Source organism: Calonectris borealis, chromosome 3, assembly GCF_964195595.1.
Source record: "Calonectris borealis chromosome 3, bCalBor7.hap1.2, whole genome shotgun sequence".
NCBI lineage: Eukaryota > Metazoa > Chordata > Aves > Procellariiformes > Procellariidae > Calonectris > Calonectris borealis.
Window position 1 is genome coordinate 17917472 of NC_134314.1, and position 6000 is coordinate 17923471.

Sequence of the window (6000 nt, forward strand, 5' to 3'; positions counted from 1 at the left end):
TGCCTGGATATGTTTGCATGGTAGGGTGAAAATAAATTGGTTTTGAAAGGAAAAGTTGGATGCAAGTAACATTCCAGGATTTATGTGAGACTCTTACGGCTATTTGCCAGCTTTTTCCAGGGTTGCAGTTCATGAGGAAGGGGGAGAGGAAATTCTTACATCCCACTTGTAAAACTTGCAACAAAATAATGATCTAGTAAAATTCTTGGAAATTCTTGAAAAAGATTTCCATTTTGTGCCTGTACTGGTCAGTCTGGGATATCTGACCACCCTGTATGACTTTGCCCATGCAGCAGAATTTATATGTGGTGTTAGTAAGTTTTCAGTCCTTAGCTTTCTCAAGTTTTCTTTTCAGATACTGTTAATTTTTTTTGTTTCTTCTCTTATTTTTTCATTATGTGATCTTTGGGAAACTCTGCTGGGACACACTTAGTATGGATTTATACAGTATGCTGAAAATAGGTGGTTTCTCTTGTGGTCTGGGGTTCAGCTGTTCACTTCTGTCCACAGAATCCTCGAAGACTGTTTTTTACCTTTGCAACTCTTGTGGGAAGCTTTCTGGACCTCACGGTGAGAATATGGGAAGTTCTTTGTACGGCCACGAGACACACAGGCAGAGGATCCCAATGGCATCTGTTATCCGTAGTCCAGCATGTTGCACCCCATGGCCTTGACGCTAGATAGCTTTATCATCTGTGACAGGTTTATTTAAGTTTCTAAATACATTACTAAGAAATTGCCAAAGAAAATAATACCTGGATATTTGAGGTCTCTCAACTGAAAGCCACAGTTGTGGTAAAATAGAAGTGTTAATACCTAGTAGTGAATTTTCAGACACGTGAGAGAAATACAACGTGCTAATTAGTATAAGGTAAAGCTTGCTGTTAGGATTTTGGTCTTTTCTGTGCCAAATAGTAGCTGTACTGGGGAGAACTTGGAGCAAAATTCAAATTCCAGTTAAGCAGAGAAGACTGGAAAGACTGTGCTAACCTTATGCACTGCTTTCTGTTAGCCTTGTGCATTATATTTTCTAGATTTCGGTTATCTTTATTAAGGCCCATTTCATCAGTATAAGGGTGGAGTGGGGATAATTTTACTTGGAATCTTTCTCCATGCAGTTTCATGAGTTTGACATGTTCTCACAGGTTTCTGAATTTCAACAAAAAGGAGAAAAAAACAGGGTGCTCAAAAATTTTAGTAATTTAAAGTATAAATAATATCAAACCATGTTTCCAACAGAACTAGAATTTTCTAAAGACTAACTGGCACATGGAGACCTATCAAACTGTTAAAAAGATTGTTTTAGCTATTTAACATCCAGATAACTTTTTCATTATCATGCAAGCTGAGTATGCAGTATGTTCTGCCCTTTGGTTAACAAATGGAAGCAGGTTATAGAAGTCAAAATTTAAAGCTGATGAAAAGCTGATTTTTTTTTTTTTGGCTGTAGTGTGTTTTCATTGATCTTATGGTTAGTTAGCTTACGATTGCTTTGTTAAAGTCTTCACATGGAATTCTTTTAATAGAGGCACGTGTTCATTGCAGCTTAGCACAGCTTCTGGCACTAATGATTCAGTTCTTTTGTGGTAAAACATAAGACTAATGATAGAGGAGGTTTTCTTCTTTTGTTGAGCTTTGAGTCTAACATTTGTATTTTCATTTGCGGTCTGACTCCTGTGATGCACTTAGTTAAGTTTCGTTTTAGAAATTTATGCCCTGTCTTCCAGAAGGACTCAGAGCTACAGGTTTTTTAGCAATGTTTTCTCAGTCATAAGTGATTGTAGTTCCTTAATAAGACTGATACTCGCAATACCAAATGTTTGGGCCTTAAAAAGCATTAAAAGGTGTTCTTTTTTCCCCAAAGCATGTTTTGTTATGATAGTGACACTGGATAAACTTCTAAAAGAAATGCAGTTGGCTGATTTCCTTCTCTTAGTTTATCATATCTTAGGGTCACCTTCTTCTGAAGTGGAAGGAAAAAAACCCCTTGGAATATTTTAGAAAAACATGATCTTTTGGAGGAAAAAAATAGGTGAGGGGTTGTGTGAGGTTTTATGTAACAAAAGGTTGTATTTGAGAGTTAGTGTATATTTCTTTTAAAGATGGGATTCTAGCAACGGAGCATTCTTTTTGTTCTGTGAATTCTTAGTGTTGTCATTACATAGTACAGTGTACAGGGTTCTTTCATGTTTCAAGTTTCCTTTCTGAGTACTGATATCACATATCTTCGTTGCTTCTACAGAAGTAACCTGGATTGGATAATTATCTTTTTAAGTAAACCAAACAGTGTCTGTATATCATTACTTGAGTACAACGTGTTTATTGTTTATGAAGGAGACGGGGAGGAGAGGAATAATAGTGGTCCATTATAAGATTTTACTTGTGTCCAGGATTTCTCATGACAGAAAACAAACGAAAAAAGTTTGAATGGTTTGTATGTGTCCCTGGAATCTAGAAATAAAAACACAGGCATAAAATACTGACTGTGGGGAACAGTAAAACTAAAGTGGAAATTCTGTGATGCCTTACTGCCTTTCCTTGCTAATTAAACTACAGGGAAGCAATCAACAGATTTAACTTTTTTGGGTTTTAATATTTCTCTCTTCTGAAATAATGTGATGGTTTGTGCTTGGCTAAAGGCAATACATATTCTTGAATCTGTTTACATATCCTGGCACCTTCAAATCTTTCTGAATTTGTCATAGTACTTTTGAGAGGCAGCAAAATTTTACTAGCTTCATTTTGGACACCAGAAAAATCCTTTCCCACTTCACCAATGGTAGAATACAGAGTTATATATATTTTCCAGGAGAGTCAAGAATTGAGTCGTGAGCTTTCACCTGCCAGTCAAATTGGACTTTTACTGACATCAGAGGCCCCCTTTATTTTATGTTCATTTAAACTATGAGAAGTCCTGAAATCTAAACTGAAGTTACTATTAAGTTAGCTTTCTGTCATCATTCAGCATTTTTTTTTCCCATCCTCTTGATGTGTCCTCTGCGACTATAAACCTTGCAGCCTGTTTGTGGTCCTCTCCCTTTTTGGCAAAAAGTTAAGATTCTAACTTTGAATGTCTTTGGCGTTCCAGTCATTCGGGACTAAGTAAATTTGCTTTCCCTTGTTCTTACTGGACATGGTTATGTCCTGTCTTGCCCCCACTTACCATGCTCAGTGCATGAGTGCATCGTGTAGAACACTTGGAACTGTTTCAGTTCTGCCTTACCACCTGACTGGTAGTTGGGGCTTTGGTAGCTAACAGTACCTGCTCTCCAACTTCTTCCTCATATCTTCAGTACTGCTGTACATTGCAATTTTTCCCACTTCAGCAATGACAGAAAATCCTGTTCTACTGCAGTGGTGGTGGTGTTTTTTGCTTGGATGGGATTTTGTTTGGTTGGTTGGTTGTTTTTTTTTACCCTAGGAAGGTTTTACAACCTAGGTCTATGTTCTACAATCAATTTTTTCCTCACCCCTCTCCATCCTCTTCCTCAGGTCCTGGGAAGTTCACAGGATATACATATCCACAGTCCACAAAACTGGTTTTAAAATATATTTTATCTGATATCTTTGTTGTGGACAGTAATGGACACATTGAAAAAAGTGTACTAGTTTATATCTGCACTAGTTTATATATTATTTGAAGGAAAGAACCTTCAAACTTTATGAAGTGGGGGAAAAACCTGCTTCTTGGATTCCTTACAACTATTCCTGATAAATAATCAGGCAATGCTTGCTCATAAGATAAGCACAGTTGTCAGCTCATCTGTTTTGTAAGTAGTCTGTTAAGATTCTAGAAGAACTTCAGGGCTGCACTCAGGAAGTGTTCATTTTCCTAATGGACCTCTGTAAGTTATGCTTGATGCTGCAGGCCTGAATGGCACTGCAAATAATGTAATATACAGGACATTTTAGCTCTTGCTTTGAAGTAATCTGAAGAAAGACAACTTTGAAGACTTAAGTTCATGAGTGTTGATCTAGTATGCCAGGATTTTTGAGGTCCTACGTTTGTTTAAAGACTCAAGAGCCAACCTTTGGTGTTCAGGTATTTTTACTCTGAAAGATAAAAAGAAGTCTTGATTTTTTCATTTTCTATAAAAAACAAATTCTCAAACCATAAGCCTATTTAACTTCAGGACATATTTACACCTTTGGAATATAAAGGAGGGTTTAGAGATTTTGTTGTTCCTGGATGCCTTCTGGTCTTAATTTTCAACATCATCTTTTCAGTAGCTCCTTTCAAGGTGTGGCGAGGAACCATGAATAATTTCCTCTCTTCACCATCTGTGCTACCTTCTGCCTCTCTTCCATCTGATGACAGGCTAGCTCAGCTTCATCAGATCTTTTTATATGTTAATATGAACTGGAGTCTTTAATTTTGTAGTCCATGGCTACAGTCTTCAATAATGATCCTTTTTTTTTTTTTTGTCCCATAGTCTTCACATCAACTTTCAGGGCTCTCTGTACAGTAATTTCTTTAAGCACCTGGTAGATGCTTTGCAATACTGGGACCCATAGAACTCATTTTTCTGCACTTACAGTACACACTTTACTACCAAGCAGAAAGTGCAATGGTGATTCATCCTAGATTTGCAAGGGAAGGCATTTATGCTTAAAATTCAAATTCAGGAAAGTAGTCCCACTTCTGTTATTTTCCAGTATATGAAGGGGACTGTTATTTTTTTCTTGTCCTTGAAAGTATTTGGACTTTCAGGAAAAAAATGCAAATTACTTTTGTTTGGACTAGTTGTCTTTTAGCAAAGACCTGACAGTGATGATGGCTCATCTGAGATGGACCAGGACTCCTTTGCCTGAATGACTGGCTTCTAAAAACATATTATAAGACCAGTTTGCTCAGGTTCTATAAAGTACTTTATGGTTTTTCAATTTTTTTTTTTTTTTATTTCAAGGGCCAGTAGACAAAAAAAAAATCACCTGTGTTTAAATAGCCCCTGGAGTTCAAGGGAGGGAAGGGAGGGAAGAAACTTATAAGAGTTTTTTCTCCTCAGGATTCATTTCAGGCTGTGAAAAGTTGGATAAAGTAGTTGGACACTCATCCTGCTACTATGATGAGCTCCTTTCTAGTCTTTCTGCAATACGTGGAAAAACAACCTTAGGGCTTTTTTGTTTTGGGTTTTTTTTTTGTATCTATCAGCACCTATTTTGAGGTCTAGCTGTGAACTGTGTAATCCCATGGCATACTTCTAGAAGTTGAGAAATCCCTGACTATGATAGTGAAACTCAGCCACTTTATCCAAAAGGTGTCTGTCTCTACATATTTTTATTACAAGACCGTAACGTATCGCTTCTCGGAGACATGCTCAGACTGAAGAGAGGAAATTCTGCTCATCAATGTCTCAAAACTTGTGTCTGAAACACATGCTGGGCACTTCTCTCCCATGTTCAGAGATGTGAACAACACCAAAATGTATCAACATATAGTGTGATACAAGGTCTACTCCTCACGCTCCAGAAGTCCTTGGTTTTGATATGTTAAGCACCATATTCATCTGCTCATTCCTTTCCTAAGTGCTTTAAATATGTGGTAGATGATTTGAGTCACGATTGGGAACAGGATCCTAATTTCTCCGTCCTGATTTTGTGTGCGTATGTGTACATCCTGATTTATTTTGATACGTATTTTTTGTCTTTAATGTAAGAAGCAGAGCTTTCTCTTCCTAAGGTGTCTTTAACCTTAATCCCTGTTTAGTACGTTCCCAGGTCTATGATCAAAAATTCAGTATGCACATTTCAGGGATTTCTCACATCACATTGTCAGAATTTTTTGCTCTGTCAGTAACAAACGTCAAAATAGCATCTTTTTCTGATCTGATGAAAAATTCTTTACCTATTCTAGTCCACTCAACCTTCCTATTTCAATGTGAATACTGGACGTCTGTCAGTGTTAGTTCCTGTGCTATGGGAGAGATCCTGGGTAATGATGAGGCTAGGACTGTAGGACAGAACTTCAGTGGAGTTTACAACATCGCCTTTATGATTATG